The 12,678-nt window shown below is 44.0% G+C and overlaps 1 protein-coding gene across 7 annotated transcripts in view; it reads right to left on the bottom strand.

Annotated features, from left to right (window-relative positions):
• Katnal2 (katanin catalytic subunit A1 like 2) overlaps positions 1 to 12,678 on the bottom strand; it is a 174,837-nt gene that overhangs the window by 2,785 nt on the left and 159,374 nt on the right. The window lies entirely within an intron of this gene.

Raw genomic sequence — 12,678 nt, forward strand, 5'->3', positions numbered from 1 at the left:
ACCCAGGTCTTATTCACCGGTACTCACATAAACCCAGATGCACAAAGTGAAAACAAAATTCCCATGCTGTTTGGTGAAAGAAAGAAGAAACGTGTGCAAAATGGTAAAATAAAATGAGAAAAAGAGGGCTGGAAGGATTGCTTAGTGGTTAAGGCATTTGACCTGCAAAGCCAAAGGACCCAAGTTCAATTCCCCAGGACCCACGTTAGCCAGATGCACAAGGGGGTGCACGTGTACAGAGTTGAGTTCATTTGCAGTGGCTGGAGGCCCTGGCACACCCATTCTCTCTATATATCTGCCTCTTTCTCTCTCTCTCTCTCTCCCTCTTTCTCTGTCAAATAAACAAATAAATAAATATCTTTTAAAAAGAGAAAAAGAAAAGGGGGAAATGGGAGGAAGGAAGAGAAAGACAGACAGACAGAAAGAAAGAAAGAAAGAAAGAAAGAAAGAAAGAAAGAAAGAAAGAAAGAAAGAAAGAAAGAAAGGAGGAAAGAAGGAAGGAAGGAAGGAAGGAAGGAAGGAAGGAAGGAAGGAAGGAAGGAAGGAAGGAAGGAAGGAAGGAAGGAGGGAAGGAAGGAAAGAAGGAAAGAAAGAAAAAGAAAGAAAGAAAGAAAGGAAGGAAGGAAGGAAGGAAGGAAGGAAGGAAGGGAGGAAGGAAGGAAGGAGGGAAGGAAGGAAGAGAGAGAGAAAGAAAGAGGGAGGGAAGAAGGGGGGGGAGGGAGGGAGGGAGGGAGAGAGGGAGGGAGGAAGGGAGGGAGGAAGGAAGGAAGGAAGGAAGGAAGGAAGGAAGGAAGGAAGGAAGGAAGGAAGGAAGGACCCTCAAACCGCATGGTGGCAGTGGATCCAGCTACGAAATCAACCAGCCAGGCAAAATGCACCCACTATTAAAATAATGGAACATAACTTAGCGGGTGTTGTAGTGACTATCTAATAACTGTGACAAAGCACCCCACCAAAAGCAGCTGATGGGAGGAAAGTTTTTTGTTCTGTTTATTCTGGCTTGTAGTCAAGGGAAAGCCTCATAATGGCAGGGAACAGCATGACAGAGCAGAGGCTGGACATTTTGTCTGCTATAGCAAGCAGAAAACAGCAGCAAGAGAGTAGCCGGATCACAGCAAGGAGAAGCCCTTGAACACCCTGGTGCCCACCCCAAGCAACACGTCTCCTCAAGCAAGGCTTCACCTCCCAAATTGCCATCAGCTGGGGACCAAGGTTCAGACTAACACATAGGGCAATCAACTGCTCTTTGGATAAGAGGCCCACTCAGTGGGAGGGAATTCATGCCTGACAGTGAGAACCAAGTCAGAAGCTTGGGAGGTCATAGACCCTAGAGGGTGTTCCCACAGAAGGCCTTCTGTGTTACTAGGGCTGAAACTAAAACACTTCACTGTTGATGGACTTTAACTTTTTTTAAAATTGTGTTTATTTTTATTTATTTGAGAGTGACAGAGAGAAATAGAGAGAAGGAGAGAATGGGCACACCAGGGCCTCCAGGCACTACAAACAAACTACAGACGCATGCGCCCCCTTGTGCATCTGGCTAATGTGGGCCCAGGGGAATTGAGCCTTGAACCGGGGTCCTTAGGCTTCACAGGCAAGTGCTAAACCACTAAGCCATCTCTCCAGCCCCCAAGGACTTTAACTTTTAACTAACACTGCGCTGAAAGGGCATGGTGGCTCACTCCTTTAATCCCAGCACTTGGGAGGCAGAGGTAGGAGGATCACTGTGAGTTCAGGGCCAGCCTGAGACTACATAGTGAATTACAGGTCAGCCTGGGCTAGAGCAAAACTCTACCTGGAAAAAATAATACCAATGAAAGAAGAAAGGGGGGGCTAGAAAGATGGCTTAGCGGTTAAGGTGTTTGCCTACAAAGCCAAAGGATCCCAGTTCAATTCTCCAGGACCCATGTAAGCCAGATGCACAATGGGGCACATGCATCTGGAGTTAATTTGCAGTGGCTGGAGGCCCTGGCATGCTTGCTCTCTCCCTCCTTCCCTCCCTCTCTCTCTCCCTCTTTCTCTCTCAAATAAATAAACAAAAGTATATATAAAAATTTTTTTTAAAAAAAGGAAAATGAAGCCGGCCGTGGTGGCGCACGCCTTTAATCCCAGCACTTGGGAGGCAGAGGTAGGAGGATCGCCGTGGTTCAAGGCCACCCTGAGACTCTATAGTGAATTCCAGGTCAGCCTGGGCTAGAGTGAAACCTTACCTTGAAAAACCAAAAAAAAAAAAAGGAAATGAATAGAATGGTTAAATGGTAAAATGTTAAGCTGGAAAGAATACTGCTCAGTGAAGACCAAATTAGTAGGCCTGAGAAACAAAACTAAGTCTTCTCAAACCAAGCACAGCAGTACATATCATAATTCCAACACTCAGGAAGCCAAAGCAAGAGATCAAGAATTTGAGACCAACCTGAGCTACACAGCAAGTTCCAGGCCAGCCTGTACAATGAGACCATACTCTATCTAATAATTAAAAAAAAACACTTCTCAACAGCAATATGGAAGGAAATGGACATTCTGTCAAAATTCTGAGGAAACATATATTTTAAATTCTTTTTGTTTTTTTTTTAATTTTTGAGAGAGAATTGGCACACCTCAGTCACTGCAATTGAACTCCAGATGCTTGTGCCACCTAGTGGGCATGTGTAACCTTACACTTGCCTCACCTTTGTGCATCTGACTTACATGGGATCTGGAGAATCGAATATGAGTCCTTAAGCTTTGCAGGCAAGTACCTTAGCCACTAAGCCATCTCTCCATTCCAAAACATAATTTTTAATGAAAACACATATAGTTTGATCAAACTATGAATCCATAGAATACGGATTTTTTGTCTTTTTATGTAGGGTCTCACTTTAGCCCAAGCTGACCTGGAATTCACTATGTAGACTCAGGCTGGCCTCAAACTCACAGTGATCCTCTTACCTCTACCTCCCAAGTGCTGGGATTAAAGGCATGCACAAGCACACACAGCACAGAGAATGAGAAAGAAAATGGGCACGTGAGGGCCTCTAGCCATTGCAAATGAACTCCAGATGTGTGTGCCACCTTGTACATCTGGCTTTTACATGGGGCTATGGGACTAGAGAGTTCTCAAAAGAAGAAATACAGATGGCATATAAACATCTAAAAAAAGTTCTACATCCCTAGTCATCAGGGAAATGCAGATTAAAACTACATTGAGATTCTACCTTACTCCTGTCAGATTGGCTACCATCATGAAAACAAATGACCTAAATGCTGGCGAGGATGCGGAAAAAGAGAACATTTCTACACTGTTGGTGGGAATGCAATCTGGTCCAGCCATTGTGGAAATCAGTGTGGAGGTTCCTGAAACAGCTAAAAATAGATCTACCATATGACCCAGCTCGACTGATGAGTGGATAATGAAGATGTTGCACATTTACACAATGGAGTTCTACTCAGCAGTAAAGAAAAATGAAGTTATGAAATTTGCAGGAAAATGAATGGATCTGGAAAGGATTATACTTAGTGAAGTAACCAAGGCCCATAAAGCCAAACATTGCATGTTCTCTCTCATATGTGGATCCTAGCTACAGATGACTGGACTTCTGTGTGAGTAGGAAGAGAATCAAACTTGGGCTATTATGCTTTGCAGCAAGCACCTCCACCACTGAGCCTTCTCTCCAGCCTGAGATATTTTTCACATGTAAAGCCTAAATCATAATTTCCTACCCCTGTGTATGTGAAGAGTATGTATGTGGTGAGGTGTGTCTGGTATGTATGGTGTGTGAACATGTGAGGAGAGATGCAGCATTTCATATGTCTGCAGATGCCGGAGAGAATGTTGGCTGTCTCCTCCATCAGTCTAATTCTTTGAGGCAGAGTTTCTTGCTAATTCTGGAGTTTGCTGTTTTCACAAATCCCAGCAGTTCTCTGGTGTCTGCTCCCCAAAGGAGTGGGGTTACAGACATGCGTGGCCACAGCCAGCTGTTTATGTGGGTGCTGGGTAATCAAACTCGGGCAGTCTCAGGCCCCGTTAGGCCCTTATACTTGTGCAGAGAGCGCTTCTAAGCACTGAACTATGTCCCAAGCCCCTATTTTTACTTTTTAAAAGGTTTTGCATTGTATTCCTCTTCACAGCTCCTACCTTCTATTTCCCTTTCCTCCTCTTAGTCACCCTTTTCCCCTTCTGATAGTTTTATTTCTCCTTTCATGTCATATGTGTCTATATAATTTTATGAATCTATGTAAGATTACAAATGAGAGAAAACATGATATTTGTCTGAGATTGGCCTAATTCGCTAAATATCATTAGGTGCAGTTGCATCAATTTTCCTATAAATTATGTGATTTGGCTCATTTTTATAGCTGGAAAAAGTAATTCCATTGTACAAAAATACAGACATTTCCTTATCTATTTTTCTTTGTTGGACACCTAGATTCCTTCTATAATTTAGCTATCATGAATAGTGCTTCACTAAACAGTGATGTGTCAGCATTTCTATGATATGTTCACTTAAGAGTCCTTTGGGTAAGTATCCAGGAGTGGGGCTGGAGAGATGGCTCAGCAGTTAAGGGCTTAATAGTGGCACATCTGTTATTGGTGGGAACCAATCACCTTCTAATTGGACTGGAGGCCTGCTCCATGGGAGGGAATACATCCATGATACTGCAAACCTACAACAGAGGAAGTCATAAGCCCTAAGGGTGTGACAAAACAGTGGGCTGGAGAGATGGCTTAGCAGTAAAAGCACTTGCCTGAAAAGCCAAAGGAGCAGGTTCAATTCCCCAGTACCCACGTAAAGCCAGATGCACAAGGTGGCGTGTGTATCTGGAATCTGTCTGGAGTGGCTAGAGGCCCAGATACACCAATTCACTCTATATATATCTGCCTCTCTCTCTCTTTCTTAAGAAAATATTTTTTTATTTTTTTAAAAATTTTTTTTGTTCATTTTTATTTATTTATTTGAGAGTGACAGAGAGAGAGAGGGAGAGAGACAGATAGAGAGAGAATGGGCACACCAGGGCTTCCAGCCACTGCAAACGAACTCCAAACACATGCGCCCCTTTGTGCATCTGGCTAACGTGGGTCCTGGGGAATCGAGCCTCGAACCAGGGTCCTTAGGCTTCACAGGCAAGCACTTAACCACTAAGCCATCTCTCCAGCCCAAGAAAAAAATTTTTTAAGAAAAAGAAGCAAAACAGCGATGGTTGTGTCTGCTGAGTGAGCTGTGAACAAGGCCAGAGTAAAGTCAATTTACAGAATTGGTAGAAAGGCAGCCAAGCTAGCAATTGCCCTATAGTACTTTCAGATTTGCAGAAGCCATGAGTGGCAGATGTGAGAGGATGACAAAGTCAGCCACTCTTGCCTCTCAAATAAATCAGAACAATTTTATCACAGTGTAATCATTTTTCAGTTGCAATGCTTTCTTCTAAATATTAGAAAAAGCTGTCATTGGTGTGTTTGTTTGTTTTCACGAGGTAGGGTCTCACTCTGGTCCAGGCTGACCTGGAATTAACTAGGTAGTCTCAGGGTGGCCTTGAACTCTCTGCGATCCTCCTACCTCTGACTCCCAAATGCTGGGATTACAGGCATGCATTGCCACGCCCAGCTTTGTTTATTGTTTGTTTGTTTGTTTTTCAGTTCACAGCTTGGTTACATCAACTGCCTTCTGTCTAAGAGGGTTCCTGGAATTTCTCGCTCTTTGGCAAGCAGCAGGAAATGACGTCTCATACTCAGTCTCCGCACCTCATGCGTACAAACTACCACAGAGCTAAGCAGACATCTAAAGATGAATTTGCCTTAATGGCCTCGTTCAGCACTTCGTTCCCTCTGGACTCCTAGGCCTGAGCTTCTGAATACTCAACAATCAAGGCGGGTCAAATTAGCTCTAATTATGCTTGGTACATTTCTTACACAGCGATTACTTTAAGTGGTGATATTAAAGACGCAAACATTTGTTATGCTTCTCCTTGCTTATTTACACATAAGGTGACATAAATGAGCCATCACCCGTGCTTCCTCCTGGCCCTCTGTGACACTATAACAAGGAAAGTGAAGCTCACTGCAAGGACTGGGGAAAACGGCAGCCCCGAGAAATCAGTCAGTAGGCAAGCAGAAAAGGGTGGCCTGGGATAGATGCTGCTGATGAGAACTACCCCGACCATCAAGAATTTGAGATTTTAGGCCAGGCATGGTGACACACACCTTTAATCCCAGCACTCAGCAGGCAGAGAGGTAGGAGCATCGCTATGAGTTCAAGGCCACCCTGAGACTACATAGTGAATTCCAGGTCAGCCTGGGCTAGAGTGAGACTCTACCTCGAAAAACCAAAAATAAATAATTTTTTTAAAGGAATTTGAGATTTTAGGACTGGGCCTTTACACAGCTGTTATGTTTTGATTACTTCCCCAGCCCAGATTGCTTGAATCAGAGGGAAGACATTTTCTTCCTCTACACCTAAAGCCAAGAGAAAGGTCTATCCTAGCCTCATGGTTAAGGATATTCTCTCTTCAAAGACTCTTTCCTCGTGGAAAGACATGGGCAATATAATAAAGAGACTTGAAGATATCTCACCCCAGGCGTGGGAGATGGCTCAGCAGTTAAAAGTGCTTTCTTACAATGCCTGCCGGTCCAGGTTCAATTCCCACATAAAGTCAGAACAAAGGAGCACATGTGTCTGGAATTTATTTGCAGTGGCAGCCTGTTCTCTCTCTCTCTCTCTCTTTCCCTCTTCCTGTCTCTCTCCCTCTCTCCTTGAAACTAACTGAATAAATTATCTAACCCTTTCTTTCAATAATCACACCTCCAGTCATCTGTCCTAAGAAAACAGCCAGAACTTTACTCAAGCTTACTTCAGTGTTACTTATAACAAAGGTTGAGAGTATCATATATGCCTAACAAAAAACGATTAAATTATGGCATAGTCACATATGGAAATTCTCAGCAACTGTTCCAAAAATCTACTTTTCAGGGGTTATTCAATGACATTAGAAATGTTCTCAGTAGGGCTGGAGAGATGGCTTAGCGGTTAAGCGCTTGCCTGTGAAGCCTAAGGACCCCGGTTCAAGGCTCGGTTCCCCAGGTCCCACGTTAGCCAGATGCACAAGGGGGCGCACGCGTCTGGAGTTCGTTTGCAGTGGCTGGAAGCCCTGGCGCGCCCATTCTCTCTCTTTCCCTCTATGTGTCTTTCTCTCTGTGTCTGTCGCTCTCAAATAAATAAATAAAAAATGAACCAAAAAACTTAAAAAATAAATAAATAAATAAATAAATAAATAAAAAAGAAATGTTCTCAGTAGGACTGGAGAGGTGGCTTAGGAGTTAAGGTGCTTACCTGCAAAGCCAAAGGATCCAGGCTCAATTCCCCAGGACCCACATAAGCCAGATGCACAAGGTGGTACATGCGTCTGGAGTTCATTTGCAGTAAATGGATGCCCTGGAGTGTCCATTCTCTCTTCTCTCTCCCTCTCTCTCTCTCTCTCTCTGTGTGTGTGTGAGTGTATGTATGTCTCCCTCTGTCTCTCCCTCTCTCAAATAAATAAATAATAATAAAACATTTTTAAAAAAGAAATGTTCTTAATATAATGTTAAGTAATGAAAGCAAGACACTAGTGAGAATGCAAAAATGGCATAGCCTCTATGGAAAGACGTTTGGCAGGCCGTACCATCTCATTCACATTAACCTCTGACACAGAGGCTCTATTCCAGAAGCCCACCCCAAAGTTACTCCGGCACATCATGAACTACTGACCGCAGCCTTGCTTGTATTAGCAGGAGTAGGAACCACTGCTTCTAGCAGGTGACCGCTGGGGTAAATTACCAGATGCAAGCTGGGTACTGTGTAGCTATAAAGGGAGGACGGAGAAGTTGTGTATTTAGTGGAAAGATCTCCAGGATATTCTGACATTTTGTTAAGAAAAAAAAAATCAAAATATACACAGGTAGAGATGGCTACAGGAGAGTCTCAAACTCATCAATGTGCTGAGAAGTGACAGTTAAATGCTCAGCGTTAAATGTGACATTTCCGTCACACCCTCCAAGGCTTAGGGATCATTGTGGGAGAGGTGGTGGGGTCGAATGTAAGAGCCATAGGCTGGGGAGAAGTGCTTGAGGATACTGTACCCCAGACAAGAGGTGACTGTAGCATCCATGACCTCACAGCAGCTGACACTACCTGCATGACATTGGACCCATCAACATGTCATCATGGATGATGACAGAAGGCAGCGATAAAATTAAGACACCAAAACAGTACAGGGGCTGGCTGCAGGGAGGGAGGGGATGAGCAGGAGGGACACAGGGAGCAGGGGCAAGAGAGAAGAACTGAAGGGGAACACAATCAAAACACATTTTGTACGTATATGAAACTGTCAGTAAAATGCTCATGCACATATTTTATTTGTACTTAATAAAAGCCATAACAACTGCAATTTTTTAAAATCATAGAACAATTTGTAACATAGGCTGCCTTTTGCAAAAGAAAATAAAATTATTCTATGGGATTCTTTGTAAAAACTTGAAAGTTGGGCTGCAGAGATGGCTCAATGGATAAGGCACATGCCTGCAAAGACTAAGAACCCAGGTTCAAGCCCTCAGTACCCACGTAAGCCAGATGCACAAGGTGGCACATGCATCTGGAGTTTGTCTGCAGTGGCTAGAGGCCCTGGCATGTCCATTCCCTGCCCTCCCCCCCCCCCCCGCCCCTCTGTCTCACTCACTCTCTCTACCTCTTTCTTTCTCTCAAATAAATAATAAAAATAAAACCTGGAAGTTCAACTGCAAAACATGTGACAGCCTGTTTCTATATCATGTCAATCAATTCCTTCTATTAGTCTAATGATTCCCATCTGAGGGTGATTTTGCTCCCCCTGGGGACAACTGGACAATGTCTAGAGATATATTTTGGTTGTCACAATTTAGGCCAGGGATGCTACTAAAAATCTTACAATGACACAAAACAACCCATGACAAAAGACTACCTGTCCCAAATGTCAGCGATGATGAGTTTGATAAATCCTGCATTAGGCATTAGTTCTTCCTTGTAGTTAGGCCAGGGAAGAACCATTTCTCTCATCAGAACATTACTGTCCTGATCGCATTTGAACTAATACTGAGAAATTCAGGTATCCACGTGAACATTACATTACATATCAATAATCTAACCCACAGCCTGAAGCATGCTAGGCACATACTCCATCTTATCTTCCATGAGAAATGGTAGCAGAAACTTGGTGTTGCCATCAGGTTCACATTGCTGGCAGAAATCACCCAACCAAGAACAGCTTGTTAAAAAAAAAGGGGGGGGGCTGGAGAGATGGTTTAGCGGTTAAGCGCTTGCCTGTGAAGCCTAAGGACCCCAGTTCGAGGCTCGGTTCCCCAGGTCCCACATTAGCCAGATGCACAAGGGGGCGCACGCGTCTGGAGTTCGTTTGCAGAGGCTGGAAGCCCTGGCATGCCCATTCTCTCTCTCTTCCTCTATCTGTCTTTCTCTCTGTGTCTGTCGCTCTCAAATAAATAAAGAAATAATTTTTTAAAAAAATTTAAAAAAAAGGATTTATTTTGGATTACAGACTTAAGGGGAAGCTCCATGATGGCAGGGGAAATGATGGCATGAGCAGAAGGTGGACATCACCCCCTGGCCAACGTAAGGTGGACAACAGTGACAGGAGAGCGTGCCAAACACTAGCAAGGGGACACTGGCTATAACACCCATAAGACCACCCCCAACAATACAGTGCCTAAATCTCCATCAGCTGGAAACCTAGCATTCAGACCATGTACAGTTATGGGGGACTCCTCAATCAAACCACCACATTCCACCCCTGATCCCTATAAACTGATAACTATCCATGATGTAAAAATGCGGTGCATTCAGTCTACCATTAAAAGTCCCCATAGTTTTATAAATCCTAATGATGTTCAAACGTTCCCATAGTTCAAGATCTTTCTTTAATATTTTTTACTGACACCTTCCATAATTATAAACAATATCCCATGGCAATTCCCTCCCTCCCCCGACTTTCCAATTTGAAACTCCACTCTCCATCATATCCCCTCCCAGTTCAAGATCTTTTAACTGAGCCATAATGCCAAGAAAAACCCCCCAAAAAACATAATGGCATAGACCACACATTCACACTGCAAAAGATGGCCTTGGGCATAGCAAAGAAATATTCAACAAATACAAGATTTAAACAAGGCAAACATCAAACTGTAACTCCAAGTCCAACAATTCTAGCCAGTGACAAATCTCCAAGTCTGATAATTCTAACCAGAAATAGTCTCTGGAATTCCAATTCCACCCCTCCAGCTAAGCTACTCACAGTCCTGGGAAACTTCATCCAGGGCCAGCAGCTCTCCTTGGCAGCCATCTTGTGGTCCCAGCATCTCCACTGGGTCTCCACTGCAATCCACGGTCCATCCTCATGGCTCCATCGGGTCTCCATGCAGGCATTCAACAAACCTGCTTCACACTGCCCATGGCCGTTTCCAAAACACAAAACTGTGTTGCAAATACAATGACCCTCTCTTTCCTGGATTTCTTATACTCCATAATACCAGGTAGAGTGCTGATTTGTTAATCCAGGGGGAATAAAGCAGACTTTGAAGAACAGAACACACCTTCAGCATTCAGACCCCTTCAAAAGAGTCTATATTCCTCCTATTGCCCCAGTGCAGATCAGGTGACTCAGTCTTAAAGGTTGTACTATCTCTCAAGTCATTGCAGCTGAACGGGCAGAAGTTTCAGCCCAAAGATTTCATTTCTGTGCCATATCCCTCTGCTCACACCAGTCCATTTCTATGCAATGCAGCCCTGCACGAATTCTCAGGACACTGGTATAACAGCAAGTCTCACACAAAGTGCTTCTAGCCCAGTCCAAGCAAAGCTCTTTCTCACCCTCACAAGCCAAACCTTACAGTCCATAGTTCTTACTGCATTCAGGTCTTTCAACTCTGACCAGAATAGTCCATCAAACTGTACTTACAGCACTGCAAGGCGTCTCTTAGGCTAAGGTTTCAAATCCTTCCACATTCCTCTTGAATCAGCCCCAAAAGGCCAAAGCCATGCAGTCAGGTGTCTAGAAGCAACCCCTCTCCTCAGTAACAACTCTACTGTTGCAGTCAGGTTCACATTGCTGGCAGAAACAACCCAACCAAGAGCAGCTTTCAGGGAAAAAAAAATAAAGCGGGGGGTGGGGGGGATATTTTGGCATACAGATTCCAGAGGAAACTCCATGATGGCACAGAAAACAATGGCATAAGCAGAGGCTGAATATCACCTCCTCAACAACATCAGGTGGACAACAGCAACAGGAGAGTGTGCCCAATGCTGACAAGCGGAAAGTGGCTATAACACTCATAAGCCTACCACTGACAACACACTGCCTCCAGTGTATCTCCATCAGCTGAGAACCTAGCATTCAGAATGCCTAAGTTTATGGGGGGCACCTGAATCAAACCATCACATTTGGTATTCACCTATTCTATTTTGTTTTTGCTTTTTTTTTTTTTTTTTTTTGGTTTTTCAAGATAGGGTCTCACTCTAGCCCAGGCTGACCTGGAATTCACTATGGAGTCTCAGGGTGGCCTCGAACTCACAGCAATCCTCCTATCTCTGCCTCCCAAGTGCTGGGATTAAAGGCGTGCGCCACCACACCCAGCTTGTTTTTGCTTTTTTTTTTAAATTTTTTGTTTATTTATTTGAGAGCGACAGACACAGAGAGAAAGACAGATAGAGGGGGAGAGAGAGAATGGGCGCGCCAGGGCTTCCAGCCTCTGCAAATGAACTCCAGATGTGTGCACCCCCTTGTGCATCTGGCTAACGTGGGACCTGGGGAACCGAGCCTCGAACCGGGGTCCTTAAGCTTCATTCACAGGCAAGCGCTTAACCGCTAAGCCATCTCTCCAGCCCTTGTTTTTGCTTTTTTGAGGTAGGGTCTCACTTTAGCCCAGGTTGACCTGGAATTCACTATGTAATCTCATGTTGGCCACAAACTCACAGCAATCCTCCTACCTCCCAAGTGCTGGGATTAAAGGTGTGCACCACCACACTCGGCTTATTTCTGTTTTGTTGTTTTTTGTTTGTTTGTTTGTTTGTTTTTTAATTTATTTATTTATTTATTTATTTGAGAGTGACTGACAGAGTAAGAAAGAGGCAGATAGAGAGAGAGAAAGAGAGAGAGGGCACGCCAGGGCTTCAGCCCTGCAAATGAACTCCAGATGCGTGCACCCCCTTGTGCATCTGGCTAACATGGGTCCTGGGGAATTGAGCCTCGAACCATGGTCCTTTGGCTTCACAGGCAAGCACTTAACCGCTATGCCATCTCTCCAGCCCTTTTTTTTGTTTTTGTGAGAGAGAAAGAGAGAGAATGGGCACGCCAGGACCTCCAGCCACTGAAATCAAACTCCAGATGCATGAGCCACCTTGAACACATATGCAACCTTGCACACTTGTGTCACTTGCTACATCTGCCTTATGTAGGATCTGGAGAGTTGAACATGGGTTCTTAGGCTTTGCAGGCAAGTGCCTTAACTGCTAAGTCATCTCTTCAGTAATCAAAACAGAAAACAAACTCCTGAATGAGAACACAGGAAACCAACTTAATGAAATAGGAGGTCAATACAAGATATGAGTAAGGAAATACAAATAATGAAAAAATACCAATAAGAAACACTAGAAAAGAAAAACAGAGTAAGTCAAATAGAAAACT

Source organism: Jaculus jaculus, chromosome 2 (assembly GCF_020740685.1).
Source record: "Jaculus jaculus isolate mJacJac1 chromosome 2, mJacJac1.mat.Y.cur, whole genome shotgun sequence".
Lineage (NCBI taxonomy): Eukaryota > Metazoa > Chordata > Mammalia > Rodentia > Dipodidae > Jaculus > Jaculus jaculus.